Source organism: Giraffa tippelskirchi, chromosome X (genome assembly GCF_054371585.1).
Source record: "Giraffa tippelskirchi isolate mGirTip1 chromosome X, T2T-mGirTip1v1.2.pri, whole genome shotgun sequence".
Taxonomy (NCBI): domain Eukaryota; kingdom Metazoa; phylum Chordata; class Mammalia; order Artiodactyla; family Giraffidae; genus Giraffa; species Giraffa tippelskirchi.
This window is the reverse complement of record NC_137289.1, coordinates 1,997,278-2,019,729: the sequence shown is the minus strand read 5'-3', so window position 1 is coordinate 2,019,729 and position 22,452 is coordinate 1,997,278. Positions and strand designations below refer to the sequence as shown.

The following is a 22,452-nucleotide window of genomic DNA, read 5'->3' as shown; positions in this document are numbered from 1 at the left end:
GGAATTGCTCCTTTAGGAAATTTCTTCAGTTATGATTGTGGAATAACAGAGTTATGATTGTCATAATGATTCTTTATGTGTGTGCTAAGTTGCTTCAGCCGTGTCTGACTCTTTGTGACCCTATGGACTGTAGCCCACCAGGCTCCTCTGTCCGTGGGGTTCTCCAGGCAGAAATTCTAGAGAGGGTTACCGTTTCCTCCTACATGATTCTTTTGATAGCCTATATGCACACTTTATGTACATGTAAACAAAATGTGTGGGTTTTATAATTCTGTTTTGTTATACTTATTCCAATCACATGTATTGAAATGAAATTTGGTATCTATTGAATCTAGTATAACAGGCTTGAATTTTTAAAAAAAGCCAACCCTCAGATGGTAACTAGACTTGTGGTGGTGACCACTTTGTATTGTATAACAGAAGTCAAATGCTGTATACCTGAAAGATATAATTTTTTTAAAGGCAAAAAAATTTTAATATGAAGAAGCTAAGCCCATATAATGCTCAGAAGTTATTAGTTTCTTGCTTATCCTTCTACTGCTTCCTCTTGCAAAAAGGTAAACCAATATATACATATATTCTTATTTATCCTTCTTATACAAAAAACATGTTTGATATACTGTTCTGCATCTTACTTTGTTTGTTTTCACTTCCTCTGTCCTGGATATCACTCCCTACCAGCATTGATACCCTCCTTGCTTATAGTGGTACGGAGCTCTCCCTTCTGCATTCTTCTTGTTCCTGCTGCACAGACTCTGTTGTGCGGATGAACCATGCTTTAGTCAAGCAGCTCTCTGTGGATGGACATTTGGGTACTTCTCAGTCTTTTCCTGTTGTAAACAGTGATACTCTGTTGTTTTGTATTTGTGACTAACCCATTTTTAACCTCTGAACTCCCATCGTCTGTTTCTTTCTTGTTTGTAGATGTTTCTGTTCTGGTTTTATGGCTAAATTATCTTCGAAAACATGAGAATATTCTCTGTGTCCTCTAGGGACAGAATTGATCTCTCTTCCATATTGCTGGGTCTCTTCCCTGAACCCTGGAGAGCTGTTCGTGTTGGGGACAGGAGGCCTGGGTGGCTGGCCCCCTGCTCCTGCTCGCTGGTGGAGTCACCCCTGTCCTGCAGGGTCCCTTCCCCTGGGGAGGGTGGGCGTAGGAGTTTTATGGGGGCGGAGGGCCGAGCAGGGCAGGCCGACCTGCAGACTTGGCTCTGGTGGGAAGCAGACAGATGCCATGGATGGAGGTGGGCTTTGCTTGGGCTACTGTTAGCTCCACCAGGAGCCTTGCAGGGAGGACAGAAAGGTTCCAGCCGCAGACTTAGAAAAAACTGTCTGGTTTCTGGCCTGTGGGAGGAAGTGGCACCTTGCACTCCACGTGTGCGACGCTCACCAACCCCAGTGCCATCACGGTCACTTGGGAGCTGGCTGAAAATGCCCTGCACCCAAACCTTCTGGATCGGAATCTGATGGTCAACAACCTCCCAGGGGGTTTGTCTGTCTGGGAGAGTTTGAGGGCCACTGCTTGCCCCAAGTCTGGTCTGCTCTGATCTGAGCATTTTGGGGGGTTTTAACAGGGGCTCCCCTCTCCTTTGTAGCTTCCTTGACTGACATTCACTCTGTTAGTCCACACACTATTTCCAGCATCTGGAAATTTGTGAAGCATATCTCATCTGTTCAGAAGTCTCCTCCTGCTATCATTTCTGTAGTCTGTTGGAGGATTCTTCCTCTTTATATGTCTGAACTTCGTTTCTTTGGATTTGGAGGGCTAAGAGCACATGAATATACACAGTTGGTCATCCTCTGGTGAAGGATTTAAGCGAGGAGCTGGCTGTAACGTGGGGAGCTTTATCAGAGGCATTGAGGACAGAAGCCAGATTAGAATGGATGGGTGGGAGGTGAGAGAGTGGAGGCTGGGTATACACAATTCTTTCTTAGAAGTTTTGTTGTGATAAGGACCAGCAAAATAGGGGTGGATGGGGTCATTGTCAGTTGTGGGGTTGCAGAGGGTCTTTTTCAGGTAGATGGATCTGAGAGCATGTTTGCATGAGGAGGTGGAGATGGAGGAGATGGCATCCTGGACGAGCAGAGTCCTTGCTTGACGAGAGGCCGTGGAAGGGCAGGCTCCAGGTAGGCGCTTCCTCTTTGAAAAAGACGGGGAGGGCAGAAGGTGCATAGATCCTTTGTAAAAGCTCAGGAGTCTAGTGAGAAGTAGAGCTCAAATAGAAGCTGATAAATTTACAGGATAGCTGCATCAAAGGACTCCAAAGTGGGCACCTTCCACCAACAGCAGGACATTCTGGCACAGTGCCGGAGGCCAGAGGTCTAAAATCAAGCTGTTGTGTGGTTCCACTCCCTCTGGAGACTAGCAGAGGATTCTCTCATGCCTCTTCTGATGGCTAGTTGTTGTTATTCATTCACTCAGTCATGTCCGACTCTTTGTGACCCCATGGACTGCAGCACGCCAGGCCTCCCTGTCCATCGCCAACTCCCAGAGCTTGCCCAAACTCATGTCCATTGAGTCGGTGATGCCATCCAACTATCTCATCCTCTCGTCCCTTTCTCCTCCTGTCTTCAGTCTTTCCCAGCATCAGGGTCTTTTCCAGTGAATCAGTTCTTCCCATCAGGTGGCCAAAGTATTGGAGCTTCAGCTTCAGCATCAGTCCTTCCAATGAATAGTCAGGATTGATTTCTTTTAGGATTGACTGGTTTGACCTCCTTGCAGTCCAAGGGACTCTCAAGAGTCTTCTCCAACACCACAGTTCAAAAGCATCAATTCTTCAGCACTCAGCTTTCTTTATAGTCCAACTCTCACATCCATACATGACTCCTGGAAAAACCATAGTTTTTACTAGACGGACCTTTGTTGGCAAAGTAATGTCTCTGCTTTTTAATATGCTGTCTAAGTTGGTCATAGCTTTTCTTCCAAGGTGCAAGCGTCTTTTAATTTCATGACTGCAGTCACCATCTGCAGTGATTTTGGAGCCCAGAAAATAAAACTCTGTCACTGTTTGCACTGTCAGTGACCCCAGTATCCATGTGAGTCAGTTCCTCCCCTCCCTTGAGGCTGTGCACCTGCTGACTTGGGCCTTCCCTGAATGCCCTGTTTTTTCCAAACGGTAGCTTTGGTCCTTTTCTGATAGAATGTTTATCTAACCATCTGTCGTTCCTGCTGGGGCAGAACTGTCTAGGGTGGGGTTATTTGCTGTGTTCACTGAGGTGGCTTACTTATGGTTACTTTGAGTGCTCAGTTGTGTCCGACTTTATGTGACCCCATGGACTGTAGCCCGCCAGGCTCCTCTGTCCATGAGATCCTCCAGGCAAGAATACTGGAGTGGGTCACCATTTCCTTCTCCAGCGGATCTTCCTGAACCAGGGATCGAACCCAGGTCTCCCGCATTGCAGGTGGATTCTTTACCAGCTGAGCCACCAGGGAAGCCCAAGAATACTGGAGGTGGGTAGCCTATCCCTTCTCCAGCGGATCTTCCCAACCCAGGAATTGAACCAAGGTCTCCTGCACTGCAGGCAGTTTCTTGACCAACTGAGCTACCAGGGAATGGTGTGTGGTGTCCCCGGGTCCTGAGAGGTCCTGGCTGAGTGTGCGCCAGGTCTCCCTGCATGCTGTTGGGGGCCTGGGGCTCAGACGTCTCTACACCCTCACCCCCGCCTGCGAGCCACCAGCTGTCTGCTTCACGTCTCCAGGCTGACCGCGCCCCCTGAACCCCAGACTGGCACATCCAGCACTGACTTGCCATCTCTGCTTGGCTTCTGGCAGGCTTCTCCAGCTGAACCGTTTTGAGCCTGAGCTCACGGTCCCTCAGGCCTGGCCTTTGCCTGGCCTCCCTTTCCCAGTAAATAGCAACTCTGTCTTCCTGGTGGTCAGCTCAGAAAGCCAGTACTAGAGCCCTGAGCTGCTCACTCCCTAGCTCCACTCCTGCCGTCCTCCTCTGGCCTCCCATCCACTGCAGCCCCCCTGGCCCCTCCAGGTCCTGCCCTGCTTGAGGGCCTCAGCCCGGCTTCTCCCTCTGTCGGGAACATTCTTCCCCCAGGAATCCCACAGCTCCCTTTCTGGTCTCCTTCAGGTTGGCTCAGTTGGCTCCTTCCCAGCACTGCCCTCCCTGAAGCTGGATGCCTGCTTCCACCCGGCCACTTTCCCCTGCCTCACCCTTCCCTTCTTACCATCTCCTGTATGCTGTGTGACTCAGTCTCTCCCTGCCTTTCCCCTGGGGTATCTCCAGGGCCTTGAATCATGCACACGTACTGGGTGGATGGGTGGATGGGCAGTGGGACCTTGCTCTCAGATTTTGTCTTATACTCAGAGGGGCAGCCTAGACTACAACCTGCTCTGGTACTGGTTCAGTAGCTTCTCTGTGTCCAAGTGCACCAATATTCTTTATGGTTTAATCAAATCTGCAATCTGGAGCAGAAAGTGCACACAAAGGGCAGATGTGTGGGGTTGGAGTTTTTTTGGGGGAGGGAGGTTGTTCTTTTTTCAGATTGATTTGTCTACCTCGGGTCTTTGTTGCCACACCCAGGATCTCTCGCTGCATCACATGGACTTTCTAGGTGGGGCGTGCAAGCTCAGTACTTGTGGTGCGTGGGCTTAGTCACCCCAAGGCCTGTAGGATCTTAGGTCTGCGACCAGGGATCGAACCTGCATCATCCCCTGCCTTCCAAGGCAGATTCTTAGCCACTGGGCCACCAGAGAAGTCCTTGGAGTTAGAGTTTAAGACACTTTTGGAGAATTTGCAATTAGCCCAAAACACGGTATACATTAATGAAAATCTAAATGGCACCCACACTAGTCCCCCACTTTTTTTTTGTTTGTTTTTTGGGCCATGGCACACGACTTCCAGGATGTCAGTTCACCGACCACAGAGTGAACCCAGGCCCGTGGCAGTGAAGGTGTGGAGTCCAGATTTCCAGGGAATTCCCAAGTCCTCCATTTTTTGAACAGAAAGGCATGACTTGTTTCATCGTGCTTTATTTTATTAATAGTGTTTCACAGGTCGTACGTTTTTTACAAACTGAAGACTTGTGCAGCCATTCGTCATGCAGGTCTGTTGGTGCCCTTTTCCCAGCAGCATTTGCTGACTTTGTGTCTCTGTGTTCCATTATGGTAATTCTTGCAGTCTTTCAGGCTTTTTCATTATTACTGTATCTGTTATGCTGACCTCTGATCAGTCATCTTTGATGTTACTATTACACAGCTCAGATGACGATTAGCATTTTTTAGTAATAAAGTGTTTTTAAGTAAAATCTGCACATTTTTTTGGATGTAATGCCCTCGTACAACTTGATAGACTGCAGTCTAGTATAAACATAACTTTTATATGCACTGGGAAACGACAAAAACTTGTGTGACTCGCTTGATTGTAATACTTGCATTTTTTGTGGTGGTTTGGAACTAAACTCACAGTCTCTCTGAGGTATGTCTGTACATCCTTTACAAGTGTATAATTTAACAGCACGGTTTCCCAGGGCAGCTTTGCAAAACAGGAGAAAGGAATTTTAAAGGCTGTCAGGTGCCTTTGCCATCTGTGGCTTCATATTTGAGTAACAATATTTGTGTTTTGCCAACAGATGTGCAGCTTAAAGTACTCAGGAGAATGGCCTTTGAAGAGGCAGATCCTGCCCCACCCCAGCTGCTGGGCCTGGGGGCCTGACCGCCCCTCCCTTGGGCCCCGAGCGACCCCTACAGACATCTGGTGCAGGCCCTGTAGCCAGAAGGGACAGCTGCGTCTGGCACGTTGCTTTTCCCAGCGGGTCATGAACTTCTAGAGCAGGGACCCTACGTGACTCCTCGGGGCTTTCCCCTGCGGAGTCCAGCGCCCAGCATGAGTGACTGATGGCACCCTCCCTGGGTCTCCTGGGAGCCGTAAGGGGCAGGCTTTCTGGCTCACCATGCAGCTTTGGGGCACACGTGTGTGCATACCCGCTGCCTGGACCTTGTCCCAGCTCACTCTGTGGGCTTGGGCTGCTCCTTTACCTGCCCAGTGGCTCTGGTTTGGGAGGGCAGGATGCTCTGGCTAATCGACCTTTCTTAGTCTCAGCAATTCAAACCCTTGTTTCGTTTTTGTCCTGGATGGATTGCAACACCCACTACTACGAAGAAAAGGAATCTGGTATTGTAGGAGGTGGTATGTGGTGTCATTAATTGTTTGATTTTTAAGCTTTTTTTTTTTATTATGCAGTGAGTTCTTTGAATAAATAATTCCCAGAGATTATCACATAGAAGGCATATGTGTTATCCTTGGTACATTCTGAGTTATCTGGATTTATTTTTGTCTCTTGAATTCACTTATACGCAATTCAAAGGCTGCCTTTTTAGCCTACAGAAATAGGAAGAAAGAAGCTCAGAATTAATTGCGTTTTTCAGTAGCTTGAGTCATGGTGATTGTGATAACTTGCTGAAAAAGCTGTGTAGCAAGTAAACTTCATGTATGATTTATCATGAATACTTTTTTTTTCATTTGTTTACTTCTAAGTACTCGATACCTTTTTTGTGTTAAAAGAATCTCCTACTCTTTGGATCTTGGGTTTGAAGCAGGTGAATCCTAGCTTCTACTTAAGAAAGCCTAAAAGTTGAATTAGAGGCTTGTGGTTTCCCTTGTGTGCCCTGAAGTCTAGAGAAAGGCTGTCCGTGGCTACTGTTGTGGCTCCATAAATGTCAGGAGCCCAGGAGTGGTGAATGGACACACAAAGGCCTTTTAAAGTCTCTTCCTAATCAATATTGTGAAAATGACTATACTACCCAAAGCAGTCTACAAATTTAATGCAATCCCAGCAAACTACCCACGGTATTTTTCACAGAGCTAGAACAAAAAAAAAAATCACAATTCATATGAAACACAAAACACCCCGAATAGCCAAAGCAATCTTGAGAAAGAATGGAGCTGGAGGAATCAACCTTCCTGACTTCATACTATACTACAAGGCTACAGTCATGGAGACAGTGTGGTACTGGCACAAAAAGAGAAATATAGAGTCAGTGGAACAAGATAGAAAGCCCACAGATACACCCACACACCTATGGACACCTTACCTTTGACAAAGGAGGCAAGAATATACAATGGAAAAAAGATAGCCTCTTCAGTAAGTGGTGCTGGGAAAATTGGACAGCCACATATAAAAGAATGAAACTGGAACCAACTTCCTAATAACCTTACACAAAAATAAACTCAAGATGGATTAAAAACTTAAATGTAAGGGCAGAAACTATAAAGCCCTTAGAGGAAAACATAGGCAGTACACTCTTTGACAGAAGTACAGCAAGATCCTCTTTGACCCACCTCCTAGAGTAATGGAAATAAAAACAAAAATAAACAGATGGGACCTGATTAAAAGTAAGATCTCTTGCACAACAAAACTGTAAGCAGGGTAAAAAGACAACTCTCAGAATGTGAGAAAATAATAGCAAATGAAACAGCTGACAAAGGATTAATGTCCAAAATATATAAGCAGTTCATACAGCTCAATATCAGAAAAACAAGCCAATCAAAATATGGGCAGAAGGAGGACTTCCCTCATGGCCCAGTGGCTAAGACTCCATGCTCCAATGCAGGGGGTCTGGGTTCAATACCTAGTTAGGAAAAAGTGTGCAAGTGTTAGTCACTCAGTCATGTCTGACTCCTTACGACCCCATGGACGAGCCCACCAGACTGCACTGTCCATGGGATTCTCCAGGCAAGAATTCTGGAGTGGGGCTGCCATCTCCTCCTCCAGGGGATCTTCCCAACTCAGGAATTGAACCCAGGTCTCCTGCATTGTAGGCAAATTCAGGGAACTCTAGAACGCATATGCCACAACTAAGACCCTGTGCAGACAAATAAATAAATTTTGTTTAAATAAGCAGAAGACCTAAACAGACATTTCTGCAAAGAAGACATATAGATGGCCAGTAAACACATGAAAAGATGATCAACATCACTAATAGAGAAACGCAGATTGAAACTACAATGAGGTATCACCTCACACCAGTCAGACTGGCCATCATCCAGAAATGTGTACAAACAATAAATGCTGGAGAGGAAGTGGAGAAAGGGGAACCCTCTTGCACTTTTGGTGGAAATGTAAATCGATACAGCCACTATGGAGAACAGTACAGAGAGTCCTTAAAAAAAAAACAAAAAAACTAGGAGTAAAACTACCATATGACCCAGCAGTCCCACCACTGGGCATATACCCTGAGAAAACCATAATTGAAAAAGACACATGTATCCCAGCGTTCGTCACAGCACTATTTACAATAGCCAGGACACAGAAGCAACCTAGATGTCCATCGACAGATGAGTGGATAAAGAAGCTGTGGTGCATATATACAGTGGAATATTACTCAGCCATTAAAAATAATGCATTTGAGTCAGTTCTGTCCAATGAAGTCGATGAACCTAGAGCCTGAAGTATGTCAGAAAGAGAAAGAGTTTGTATATTAACGCATATATATGGAGTCTAGAAAAATGGTGCTAATGAACATATCTGCAGGGGAGGAATAGAGATGTAGACATAGAGAACAAACTTGTGAACACAGTGGGAGAAGGAGAGTGGGACAAATGGAGAAAGCGTCACCATATATGCGCTACTGTGTGTAAAATAGATAGCTGGTGAGAAGTTGCTGTATGACACAGGGAGCCCCGCCTGTCGCTCTGAGATGACCTTGAGGGGTGGGTGGCATGGGTGGAGAGGAAGGAGGCTCAAGAGGAGAGCAGGAACCACAAAATGGCTGGTTTGTGTCCAACACAACCTTGTGATTTTCCTCCAAGTAACAAAGAAAAATGAAGTCTCTGCCTCCCGAGTCCCGTCAGTGAAGCCAGGTGCATGTGAGCACGTGGAGAGCCTGTTGGCAGGGAGGTGTCCACTGGGCCAGAGCAGGAGATTCAAACAGGCAGCATGTTCTGCTATGTTCTCTTCTCTACCAGGACGCCGTCCCAGCTCTGCAAGAAGCGGGGAGATAGCTTTCCTTAGTGGAGCACACGGTCCTGTGAGGAGGGCAGACAGAGGACCTAGGTGTTGGGGGCCAGCTGGCAGTACCTGCCACGGGGGATAGATAATTCATTTCCATTGGTCTTCTGAAGCTCAAGGGTGACTCTGAGACCCAGCCTTGGCCAAACCCATTCTGCCCTCCAGGACTCTGACTTTTTAATCTTAGTTCCCTGAACAGGGATTGAACCTGGGCCCTCAGCAATGAAAGCATGGAGTCTTAAGCCCTGGACCACCAAGGACCTCACCGACATGGCCTCTTGTCTTTGAGGAGACTCGGACTCTCGAAAGACAGTGAGAAAGAAGTCACAGTAACGGCCCGTGCAGCAGGAAGGCAGTGACTGATGTCTGATGATGGAGTCGTGGTGCCGCCCAAGGTGGAGGTCCCGACCAGGTGGTCCCCGCAATAACACCTAGGCCGTGTTTTCAGTCAGGCAGCTGCTGTGGGGGGCTGAGTTTTCTAGTCTTCTCTGCATTTCCAGCTTCTGCTGCAGAACCCATTTGAGACTGGAGCTAGCTAGAGGTGGTTTCTGTTGCTTGCAACTGGGACCTTGATGCTTTCACTTTTATCTTGAGTAGGCTGGATAGACGGGATTTTGGAGCCATGTCACTTTAGGATTAAATCCTGGCTCACTCACATAGCTCTCAGGTCCCGTTTTCCTCCTCGGAGCCTCAGCGTTGCCTTTATTTAAATGGTGCTTTTGTGACGACAGCTGAGCGATACTGGATGTAAAGCAGTGACTGGGAAAGCATCCTGGCCTGAGCTTTTTGATGGACTGTGTATCATTTGGGCAGTGGGTTAACAACCCAGGAGTACTATGAATAGCTCAACGGGCCCCTCTGGGCAGGGAGTGAGAAAGGACTGGAAGCCCTGCTGGGGCCCACTGTGAGCAGGGCTCTTGGCAGACCCTGGCCTCTGTCAAAGCACAGTGGTACTTGACAACCAGAGGCGGTTTTCTGAACGGAGGGATGGGGCAGTGCAATTTCTCGGGATCCTGGCGAGTTGAAAGTCTTTGGAGAAAACAGTTAAAGCTCGGCTCACCCTCCAATGAATTATCTTAGATTTAATGCCTCCCACTGGGCAGTGGGAGCAGTGATTGTCCTGAGTGCCCCAGAACCAACTGTTAAATTTCCTTCTCATTCTAGACTTGAGTGCGACAGTTCTTATTGCTAACTTAGTACCAGCCCCCACCCATGAGCTAAAACTATGAACAGGAAACTCTTACAGAAGAGAGACAGGTGGCCAATGAAGATAGGAAAAGAATTCTGCCTCGGCGATAATCAGAGACATGCGTGGAAACAAGCATGCTGCCATTTTTGCCTACCAGATTCGTAAAGATTCAAAGGCCGGGTAGAAAGAAAAGACCTAGTGCTAGCGAATGTTGGGCTCGGCTCCACTCCATCGCTGTCAGCCCACATCCCGGGTTGGCCTGCACGCGCAGTCAGGTGCATGCCTTGCCTCTGGACGTATCTGGATCCCCTATCGAGCAGGCAGCCTACGCACATGGTTCACAACTCAGGAAGTGGGAGCTCTCTGATGATGCTTGGTCTCTCAGTGTCCCTGCCACCGCCCGGGCCCCTCTGCAGGGAATGGCTGTCTCCAGGGGCTTCTTTGTGTCCCTTGAGGTGTTCTGTACACAGACACGTACTTTTATACCTATGGTGATTTCCCTGCACCTGCTCGGGTCATCACAGCTAAGGTGTAGTTTTGCCCATTTTGTCTACATTCCTAAGTTCACTAGCAAGAAGCTGTGCTTAGCTTTTCATCAACCTCTGCAACATCCATATTTGTTTCCTTTTTCCTTCAATTGTTGTTATTTTGTTCCTTCTCTCTTTTTTTCCTTAGTAACCTGTGGGTTTTACTGGTCTTTGAAAAAGGGAACTCGTGGGCTTTGTTGTCCTGTTTGACTTGTATATCTGCTTTCCAGTCCATTGAGTGGTGTAAAACTTTATTATATCTTCTACTTTCTTGCAGTACATTCTCTGGTTTTCTTTTTCTCACTTCTTAAGTCTAAACTTAGCTCATTGGTTTTCAGCTTTTCGAACATAAGCGTTTAAAGCTGATCCTCAAACAATTTCAGCTGCATTGAGCCAGTTTCAGTGTATTGCATCTCCACTGAAAGTCAGCTTGAAGGGTTTTTTAAAAAATTTCCTCTTATGATTTCTCTTTGACCCACAAATCATTTAGAAATGTGTGGGTTTTTTTGTTTTTTTTTTTTAATTTCCAAGTACATGGCTTTGTGGGTTTTTTCCTAGTTACTATTTTTAAAAATCCAGTTCCAGCTAAATGGCACCATGCTCCAAGACTGTGATCTCTGGGGCGTCTGCCTCATGGCTTGTAAAGAAGTGCAGGACCGGATGAGCATGGGCTGTTGGTGGGGAATAGAAGCCAGAGGAAGCTCCTTCATCTCGTCCATTATGAAAGTGTCCTCTCTTCTTACTGTTGTTCTGCTTCCGTTCACTACTGGGGAGCGTGTGTCACAAAGTCCAGTTTTCTCATTTTACCTTTGTTATTTAAGACAAAATTTTCAGTTTTAGAAACTGTTTTGTCTTCCTGGTAAATCGAGCTCTTTGGTATTACGAAATGAACCTCTTGGTAATTAGTAGTGCTTTTGCCGTGACTGTTGCTTCATCTGATAGTAATGGTGCTACGCCACCTGTGTTTTCGGTCAGCACAGCCGCTTTGAATTTTCCTCCTCTCTGTGTCTTTATGGATTAGATGTAGCTCATGAAAATGGCAAATAGCTGGATTAAAAAAAATCATTCTGTCTGTTACATCCATTAACATCTGTTTAATTACTAATGCATTTAGATTTGTCTGTACCATTTTATTTTGTGCATTCTGTTTTTCCCACATTTCCTGTTTTTTTCTCCTTTCTTGCCTTCCACTGGATTAAGTTGGGTTTTTTTAATCATCTTAAGATACACATAACATAGAATTTACCATCTTACCCATTTTTAAACCGCTGTACCACCATCTCTTGGAATGAGTTTTAATTGGTGTCATGCAGTGTACATAGTGTCATACTTTGCTTTTTCATTTACCATTTAACAATAGAACATAAGCATCTCCATTGTTATGAACTAAAGTGTGTGTGTCCCCCCAAATTCATACGTTGACGCCCTAACTCTCAATGGGAGGATGTTTGGAGTGGGGCCTTTGGGAGCTGACTAGGATTAGATGAGGTCATGAGCCTGGGACCCACTGGAATCAGTGCCTTTATAAGACGAGACACCATTGAGACCCCTTTCTGCCATTTGCCATGAGGCAGACACATTGAGAAAGCAGCCACTGCAAGCCAGGAAAAGGGCCCTCAGCAAGGAATCTCCCAGCACCTCTATCTTGGACTTCTGCATCCAGAACTGTGAGCAATAAATTTCTGTTGTTCAAGCCACTCAGTCTGTGGTATTTCACGTGGCAGCCTGAGCTGAGACACTCTTGTTAAGAAAAACAGGGAACATCCCTTGCAAGCTCACTTAGATTCCATCACAAATGTAGGGAATCTTCTCTCTCGGCTCCCTACCCTTTACCTCTGGACGCTTTGCTTCTTCTCCATGTGAGGCTTTCCGCAAGAGTAGTTTTTGTTCGTAGCTTCACGTCCCCCTTTGTCAGCTCCTGGGATCACATTCGCATTCAGTCCTTTCACCACACACACACACACACACACACACACACACAGGGCGGGGGCGGGGGTTCCAGACCAGCTACTGTCCACCTGCCTGACCAGGATCCACTCCTGGAATCTGCAGCAGCCCACGCTGGGCTGGTCCTTAACCCATGCTCTGCAGGTGAGAACGTATCAGGCTCAGCATGTATCTTAGTAGCCTCTCCATGGCCTGTGAAAATTTGCATTTCCTCCTGGCAGCTCTTCGCTGGCAGAAAGTGGAATTCAACTAGGTCGTGCCATTCGGCTCTCGTCTCTTCATCCCCTCCTGCTACCCTGGGCTCTGTGGCCTTCTCTCCCAGTATCCTAGGTGATGATTCAGTTGTCTGTTGCTGCGCGTGTCTCCTATCAGGTGAAGCCACTGAGGGCGAGGGCTGCATCTTCTCGCCCACCATAGCCTCCCCTGGCGTCCTTGGGGTGGTACGCGTTCCTCTTCTTGTCTGTGAGTGCCCTTCATAGGTCGTCAGAGTTCTGGGAAGAAGGCAGTTAGCAGCAAGGGATATAGCTCTTTGTTTTACCCCTCGAGCTGAGACATTTCAGTAGAAGATTTTTCTGCATTCCCACACATACAGAGTCAGTCTACCTCAGCCTTCAGGTGCACGTGAAACACTGGAACCAGAAACAGCTCGGGTAGGCTCAAGTGCCCCGGAATTCTTATCCCACCAAAGACCCATTTCAGAGGTGTGGTTCTCTCAGCCGCACCAACTTGGTCGTGGGGAGCTGTGTGTTCAAGCAGAGTAGTCTCTGTGAGTGTAGCCAAGTCTGAGTGCATCTCTGGGAAAGGATCTGAAGTGGAATTGGGTGTTATCAACACACACCTGTGTCTGTTAGCTCCAGGAAGCTCTCATTTTCCAGAAGGGGGTCCCACAAACCCTAGAGGCGTTTTCAGAGATCTAAAGTTGGCTGAGCAAGTTCTCCGGCACCCGTGTGCTGTCCCATCCCCTCCTGCCTCAGTGGCAGTCATCTCGGGAGCGTCAGGTCACCATCAGCTCAGTCCACAGGTGAACCTTGGGGTTTCAGCTGACATCCCGTTAGGTGGTGAGAAAGAGCACTGAAAATGAGTATGAACGGAATCGAACTTGTTTTTCCTTGTGTGAAAGAAAGGCTCACGGGGTGGGTGGGTGGGTGGGTGTATGTGTGTGTGTGAGAGAGAGAGAGTGAGAAAGGCTCACAATGTGTGTATGTGAGAGAGAGGCTCACAGGGTGTGTGTGCGTGTGAGAGAGAGGCTCACAGGGTGGGTGGGTGTGTGTGTGTGTCCATCAAATTTTACCGTTTGTGTGTGAGAGAGAGAGAGAAAGGCTCACAGTGTATGTGTGTGTGAGAGAGAAAAGCTTACAGGGTGTGTGTGTGTGTGAGAGAGAGAGACAAAGGCTCACAAAGTGTGTGGGTATGTGTGTGAGAGAAAGGGTCACAGGGTGTGTGTGTGTGTGTGTGTGTGTAAGGCTCACAGGATGTGTGTGTGTTCATATTTTACCGTTTGTGTGTTCATGGTGCGTGTGTGTGTGTGTGTGGCACAGGGTGTGTGTGTGTGTATGTGAGAGAGGGAGAGAGAAAGGCTCACAGGATGTGTGTGCGTGTGTGTGAGGCTCACAGGGTGTATATGTGTACGTGTGTGTGCCGATTTGACCATGCAAGGCACTTAGAGTCCTGGTCCTTTTTTCTCCCTTCCGTTCTCCTCAGCCCACTGCCCGCCCTCCCGCCCCCCACCCTAGAAAGAAGGTGGATCAACCAGAAGGCGGGCAGGTGAGACCCTGGGTCGTCCGATCTGTGTCACAGTGGAAGGCAGCCCCGGTCCCACCATCTGGGAATGGGTCTCACCAGCTCTGCTCCGCTCTTCCTCTCTCCCACCTCTCTTCCCCCTTGCCTCCTGGCCACCCCAGCCTGGTTCAAGCCTTCCGGCTCTCCCTCTCGTCTCTCCTGGCCCTGCGGGGTCTAGTGTCAGACCTCACTCCGCTGCTGGACCCCAGAGCAGGTCCCCGTCCTCTGCTGGCGTCACGGCCCCTCACCCGAGTCCTGCCTCTTTCAGCTGTGTGCCTTCCAGCCATGAAGAGCTGCACTCAGCCTCCTGGCCTTTGTCCAAGCTCCCCTGCTGCACCTCCTCCTCTGCCAGGTGCTCGAAGACATGAAGACCTGCCCCCTTGGGGTCAGATCTCTCCTCTCGAGCTGCAGCTTCCTGCATGTCCCTCCCCACCAAAGGACAGTGTTGACTGTCCCACCCCACACACCCTGGGCAGGAGGAGGAGCAGAAGCATGTCCCCCACTGTCATGACCCAGTCTTTGAGGAACACGGGCTGTGATGCTTGAACTCAAGTCCCCACGGCAAGCCTGCTTGCCCCCCAGACACCCCCCCTCTATCAAGAACTTGGTGCCAGGCTCACAGGCTTTGTCTGGCTGTTCCCGACCATCTCATCCCACAGGTAACTTAAGCAGGCATGTAGTGGGCTTCCCTGATGGCTCAGACGGTAAAGAAGCCGCCTGCAGTGCAGGAGACCTGGGTTCGATCCCTGGGTTGGGAAGATCCCCTGGAGGAGGGCATGGCAACCCACTCCAGTATTCTGGCCTGGAGAATTCCATGGACAGAGGAGCCTGGCGGGCTATAGTCCATGGGGCTGCCAAGAGTCAGACACGACTGAGTGACTAACAGCAACGGAGGGCCCTCCTGTTGCTTGGCTCCCAACTTTTGATCATCTCGGCTCCAGTGACCTGAGCCAGCCACTACCAAGGTCACAGCCTGGACTTCTTCATGTCCCTGGAGGCTGCCCCACCCTTGAAGTGCTAGCACACAGCTCCCCTGGTGACAAAGACTTCCTGGAATCTGTCAGTTTTCCCTCCTTTCATGAATCCTGCCCATCACTGTACAGACGTGTTTTCTAATTTCCCAGCTTCACCAAGCACTCCCACCTTAGCTGCTGCCCAGTTCTCTATTCCCTCTTTGCCTAAGCTTTTCATGACTTGTCTACTGAATATTCCCCTTTCTCACCCCCCAGTTTTGCTCCGCCCCTAGTGGATGTTTGCCTTACCTGGGCCAGTGGGGATTTCTCCCAACAGGCTTGTTGTCTCCTGGGATCCCCTTCCTGTGTCTCTTCAGGGGTCCCACCAGCACCCTCTCCTGGTGCAGAGTCAGTGGCTTCGTTTGGTTTTCTTACTTCACATCTGAGCCACCCCATCTTAGGAGTTTGATGAGAGACTCTGACTGGAGCCACTGAAAATGCTTTATGCTGCTTTTTCATAGTTGCCCTTTCAGCTTGAACCGTGGTAGGTACACTACATCTGAAGGTCAAATCTGGCCCACCGCCTGTTTTTGTAAAGAAAATTTTCTTGCAGCCCAGCCCTCCTCCTTCCTGTATGCATTGTCTGAGGCTACTCTCCCACTTCACTGGCAAGTTGAGTGGTTGTGACTAAGCCTGTGCCTCCTGTAAAGCAGAAAATGCTTGCTATGTGGCCCTTGGCAGAGAAAAATGCCCTAAGCCCTGCACGGAGGTATGGCCATGTGTCTCTGGCTGGCTCATCAGACCCACCCTCCCCAAGGGAGCAGGGCCAGCTCCCCGGTCACAGTGGCTGCTGTGATGTGGCCAGTGCTGCCTCCTGCAGGGTGGCAGACACAGTGCTAGCTGCCCTGCGCCACCTTGGCAGCAGAATTTGGAATGTTGTTCCTAGCTAACTAGATTCAAACCTGTTTCTCCAGCCCTCTGGCCCACCTAATAGACTTTTGTTCCCCCCAATTTTTGTTACTGGGGTAAAATACACTTGAAAAAAAATAACCATTGAAATGTAAAGAAAGAAGTCGCTCAGTCGTGCCCGACTCTTTGCGACCCCATGGACTGTAGCCCACCAGGCTCCTCTGTCCATGAAATTTTTCAGGCAAGAGTACTGGAGTGGGTGGCCATTTCCTTCTCCAGGGAATCTTCCTGACCCAGGGATCGAACTCAGGTCTCCTGCATTGCAGGCAGATGCTTTACCATCTGAGCCACCATGGAGCCCCCATTTAAGTGTACAGTTCCGTGGTATTAAGTATATTCATACTGTACAAACATTACCACCTTCCATCTTCCAGGAGCTGTTTAATCCAGTCCTGTTCTGCATAAATCAGCTCGAGTTGGTCTCTGTTGCTTTTACCACCAATAATCTGAACAGATCCACTTGATTGTTTTTCTCCTGCCTCGCTCCGCTTTGTCTCCTTTGCCGATTCTTTCTCCTTGTCACAAGGCCAGATAACGGGAGGGAAATTGTCCACAAGGGACCCTCACTTGCTCGCTGGCCCCATCAGACCTCCGTGCTGAGGACTACCAGATCTCTGTCTCTAGCCTTGAGCCCTTGAAAGTGAAATGCCTCAACATGGAAAATGTGAAATACGGAAGTCAGAATCCTGGATCTCCAGCGCTCCGCTGGCACACAAATGCCCTCCCCTGATGGCACCTAGGCCAACCACAGCATCCCCTGCTTACATTCCGCAGCGGAGCCCCAGGGCAGTCGGGGGTGACCGTGCAGATCCCCAGCAGGAGTGCAGTCTGCAGGCCATCCCCAGCTGCCGGCCCCTTTGGCCTTGGCCTTGGCCTTGGTCTCAGCTGTGAGAGCTTCCTCACCTGGTCAGGCTGATCCCAGGGCCGTGGGTGGGTGAAGGAGGGAGCAGGTACCAAACCCCTGCCCTGCCATCACTGCCCAAGATGGCCTGGAGCTTTCTGGAGCCTGCATTGCACTTCAACTTCTTCCCCCGCCCTGGTCTGCTTGCTCTTCCTCCCGTGCATGGATGTCAGTCCCTAAGAAACATGCAGCGCCCCACACTGTGAGTGCACCTGCAGCACTCATCCTGCCTCCCACTGTCTTCCATGAACGACGAGCCTCTTCAGACTGTTCATCTGATCATGTCGCTCCTCTGAGAAAAACCCCTCTGAGGGCGTCTCATCCCTCACAGAATAAAATCTCATCTATTCCTGGACATGCAGCCTATATCACGCCCAAGGCCTAGAAGAGCCATGCTTGGTTTAATGCTCTACTGCGACCAGCTCCAAAGTCTCCAGTTTGGAAGAAGAAGTCCTGCATTCTCATTTGATACTGGGTCCTGCAAATGAGGTAGCCAGGCCTGCCTCATGTTGAGCTTCTTTTCTCCGCCTTGCACACTTGGCTCCAGCCCATCATTCTTGCATTTCCTGTAATGTGCCAGATTGTTCCTGGAGTTGGGGCCTTGGCTTTTGCTAGTCCTTAAGCCTGGACCCCTCTTTACATGATCCCTTGAGGCACCTGAAGAATTCTTTATCCTTTATGTTCAGGACATTGACCACCATCCCTCTCACTGATGAGGTGTTGTTTTTTTTTTTTTTTTTATCACCTTTTTGGGAAGCATGGTGTGTGCTTTCAGCTGCAGATGCAGCTCACCTTTGTCTCAAGTTAGTTCTCTTATATATCTTTGATGGTGTCTATGTGCCGTTTGGGGTCCCCTACTGCAGGGACACGAATTATCCTTATGTTGGATTATCTTTGTCTCTCTTCCAATGCTGTTAGCGTCACTCTAATTGCTTTTGCTTTTATCGCTTTCATCTGCATACACTGTCTGATTGGATTTTCAGCTATGCATATTCTGTTTCTGGCTGTTTTTAAATGTATTTATTAGTTCCATAATGGTGCGTCTTGGTCTGCAGTTTGTTTCCCTAGGTTGGGAATTTGCCCTTTCATCTTACTGTGTTTTATCTTCTCATCTTTGAACTCTTATTGAGAACATGTTCTTATAAAATTGTGAGGAATTTCCTTCTCTTCTGTGTATTCGCTCCTTGGTGAAAGTTTGCCTTTCCTGAGCCATCTCCCCCCAATCTCTCTCTTTTTTTGCTTTTGGCCATGAAATGTTTCTAGAGGTACCGTGTGGTTTTTTGTCAACTTGGCTCAGGCTTCGACGGCTCCGTCCGGTCGTTCTGTTGGCTTTGCTGCAGCAGAGGAGTTCTGGCTGTCTCCTGGTTGCTGGCACCCCCCTGTCTCGGTGCTTTCCCCTCTGGGCTGTCGTGAGCTTGTCCATTGTGGTCAGAACCAAGCTGCACAACCAGGGGAACTGCAGGCAGGGGGACTCTTTGGCCGCATCTGGAGTCACTATCTTAGGAACGGTGTTTAGTGTTTTATGTCAGGGCTTGCTCTAGCCCCTTGAAGGACATGCACGCCATTCCTGGAAGGGGGCACCCCAGGCTCCTGCTGGTTCCCTGAGCTGGGTGGCCCCAAGCACAGGCACCTCCTGCAGGGCTGGCCTGGCCTGCTGGCTACTAGACCTGGGACATACCTGTGCTTGTGCCTGGTTCACTCTGTCACTCTGCAGTGACCAGCACACCCCTGTAAAGCAATTCTGTTCCAGTTCAAAAGGAATTTTCAAGAGTGACAGATGCCTCCCCAGTTCCTCCGTTCCAGCTTAGTGGAGGAGAGGTCTCAGGGCTCTCGTGAGCTCCCTGACATGGCTTCGAGGGGTGGAGCAGTCCTGCAGCTGCTTTGTTCTCCGGAGCCCTTTCCTCAGCTGCCAGGTTGTGGCATGTGCTACGTGCAATGTTACATCCCTTGCCTTCGCGAATGAAGTCTGCCCTTCCCACTCCTCGCTGTCTGTGTGTTTCCCCATCTTCTCTGGGATCGGGAGAGAGCAGGTCCGTGGGAGGTTGGAAGCTACCATTTGGACTGGATGCTCTCATCTGCAGTGACTTGATCGTGTCGTGTGGCTGCTGATGTGGGGTCCCCGGAAGCACGTCCCAGCCCTGCCACCCTCTGTTGTCTTCAGCTCTTCCCAGGTGCAGATTCCAGGCGACTCTCCACCGGTGGGCTGGAAGTCAGTCTTCCATTGTATTTTCTACCCCGTTAGTGCTTGTACACAGGGCCACCGCTGACTTACTGATGTGTGTCTTCTCACTTTTTCACCAGTCCCCAGAGTTGTTTTGGGGAGCGAGATTCAGTCCCTGCTGGTGACCCACGGAAACCCCGCAGCCTGCTGGTGCCCTTGTCCTGCAGGCTTCTCGGCCCTTCTGTCTGCCATGGGCAGACCGTGCTTTTCAGCCAGCCTGGCTCCAGGCCCCTCCCATGTGACCTTGAAGATTTTCTTGGGCTCTGCTGGCAGGGGGGGTTGCTGTCCCAGACCACCCTCTGGCAGGTCCCTCTTTGGTGTCACTCATGGTGCCTCATCCATGGGTGCCACCCCTTCTTTTTGTCTTCTGTTGCTCCTTTTCTTCAGCAGCTCCTGTGTCGTCATCAGGAAGCAAGCCTGTCAGACCTGCAGCTGCGGGGTGACCTCCACTAGTGAGAGGAAGACAAACGGTATTGAGAGAAAAACTGTGGCAGGCGAGAGCTGCGGGAGTCTGTTGCTGGGAACCAGAGAGGCAGGCGCGACCTGAGTGTCTGTGCACACGGGCTGTGGGGACCTGAAGCTGTGGGGGTATTTGGCGAGGGGACCCCAGAGGCCAACTTTGCCCTGATGAGCGTCCATCTGTTTGTGGGAGGGCTTGACATGAGTAGTCTACAGCACGGATGTGCACAGGGGCCTGGAAACATGGTGGGAGAGAAGTAGCTAGATATGGAGGCCGGGAAGAGATGAAGTAACAAAAATGTCAGTCATGAGACTTGGGTTCTGGGTTTCCTCTCATTCTTAGTGTGTTTATCCAGCCCCTCTGCGGTGACCTACATGGGAATGACGGGTGGTGAAGCCACCCAGCTTGGCTTTAGTCATGGTCCACAAGTTTACCAGCTTCTCACACGGGACCCGATCCTTCCAACCCCAAGCAAGCCACACCACCTTCCGGAGCTCTCCCCTGGTGCTGCGATCGACCTCCCCTGGCTCCTGGTATCTCCCCTCTGACAACACTCATCAAAAGCGCTATGATTTCATTATTGACTCTTTGCTTTATAAGATTTTTTGTACTGGGAGAAAGAGAAGAAACAGATGCAGGTAGAAAGCATGTCTTGTTGCCAAAGTGTCCACTACAGAGTGAATGAGGGCGTGACGTGAAACACCCCTCCTCACTCCCAGTGTCCTGGTTGTGACAACTGTGTTCAAAGTTTGCCCCTTCTTGCTGGGAATTCCAGAGTAGAAGCCGTTTCTGCCACCCCGCTTTATTCCTATCAAGTTCTAGAACATTTTCATCACCCCTAGAGGAAGCCATATGGAAGACAGCCTGACGTTTCCTCAAAAGATTACACATGGAATGCCAGTTTGACCCAGAAATTCCACTCTAAGACCCAGGAGAATCGAAAATATACACCTGTGCAAAAACTTGTACACAAATATCCACAGCAGCTAAAAGGTAGAAGCAACCCAGATGTCTATCAACAGATGAATGGATGAACACAGTGCGGTGTGTCTATACAGTGGAATGTTATTCAGGGAAGAAGTTCTAATACATGCCACAACATGGAAGAACCTTGAACACATTATGCTGAGTGAAAGGAGCCTGTCACAGAAAGCCATATATTGTATGGTTCCATTTATATGAAAGGTGCAAGCAGATCCATAGAGACATAAAGGAGATTAGTGGCTGCCAGGGGCTTGGGAGTAAGGGGTGCTGGGGAAGTACCTGCTTAGTGGGTGTGAGGTTTCCTCTGGGGGGGTGATGAAAGGTTCTGAAACTAAATAGTGGTGATGCTTGCACAACATTTTGAATGTACTAAGTGCTGCTAATGGTAAATTTTGTATCATGCATTTTACCACAATTTAAAAAGAAAAAGATTGATCAAACGCCCTCAGAATATTTAGCCAACAACCTTCAACTTGGCTACATGCCTAGTCATTAAACTTCTTGTACGAAATTCCTTTCTGACCGTCATGGTTACCATGTTCTGAGCTTCGGAGATTTCATTTGGGTCAGCGTGGTCCAGTCCACCATGTGTCCCCGTAGGTCCCCACACTCACCTCTTTCTCTTGAATGGACAGCAAAGCTCCTCGGCAGAGCATCGGAAAACCTACCATAGCAATTTAGGGTAATTGGTGAACTCGGCTATCATTTTAGTGAGTTCTTACAAAAATTAAGATTGAATTCACATACCATGACATTCACCCATTTAAAGGGTGCAGTGGCATTTAGTACATTTGTAATGTGCATTCTTCAATGGGAAAGATTGAAGGCAGAAGGAAAAGGGGGTAGCAGAGGATGAGATGGTTAGCATCACCTACTCAACGGACATGAGTTTGAGCAAACTCTGGGAAATAGTGAAGGACAGGAGCCTGGCGTGCTGTAGTCCATGGGGTCCAAAGAGACACAACTTAAGGACTGAACAACAGCAACAAATGTTGTGCAACCATTGCTTCTATCTAGTTCCAGAATATTTGTATTACCCCCCCCCCAAAAAAAAATCCCTGTGTCCATTAGGAGTCATTCTCTATTACATCCTACCTATGGCCCCTGGCAGTGAATATCCTACTTGCAGTCTCTGGGTTTTCTTATTTCTGGATATTTCATATACATGAAATCTCATAATATTTGTCCTTTTGTGGCTGGCTTACTTCACTTAGCATTAACATCTTCAGCTCATGATCCATCCATGCTCTAGCAGGTGTCAGAGTTTCCTTCTTTTTTTTTTCCTTTTGACTACCATGGGGCTTGTGGAATCTTTGTTTCCTGACCAGGGATTGAACTCAGGCTCTTGGCAGTCAGAGTGCCAAGTCCTAAGCACTTGACCAGTAGGGAATTCTCGAGTTTCCTTCTTTTTAAAGCTGAATGACATTCCGTCATATGGATGGACATTTTGTTTCTGCATTATCTGTCCATGGACACTCGGGGTGCTTCTTGGTACCTTCTGGCTGCTGTGATGTGTGCTGTTAGGAAGATCGTCATCCACAGACTCTTGTTTGAGTCCCTGTTC

The 22,452-nt window shown here is 48.7% G+C and overlaps 1 protein-coding gene and 2 long non-coding RNA genes across 4 annotated transcripts in view; 2 read left to right on the top strand and 1 right to left on the bottom strand.

Annotated features, from left to right (window-relative positions):
• MECP2 (methyl-CpG binding protein 2) overlaps positions 1 to 22,452 on the top strand; it is a 51,095-nt gene that overhangs the window by 19,372 nt on the left and 9,271 nt on the right. The window lies entirely within an intron of this gene.
• LOC145536079 (uncharacterized) lies at positions 1,475 to 7,237 on the top strand. Its single transcript, XR_014075647.1, has 3 exons — positions 1,475 to 2,127; positions 3,356 to 3,451; positions 5,581 to 7,237. It is a non-coding gene; the product is annotated as an uncharacterized LOC145536079 (long non-coding RNA).
• On the bottom strand, positions 2,455 to 13,578 carry LOC145536080 (uncharacterized). Its single transcript, XR_014075648.1, has 2 exons — positions 7,750 to 13,578; positions 2,455 to 7,537 (listed from the first exon to the last, which is right to left on the bottom strand). It is a non-coding gene; the product is annotated as an uncharacterized LOC145536080 (long non-coding RNA).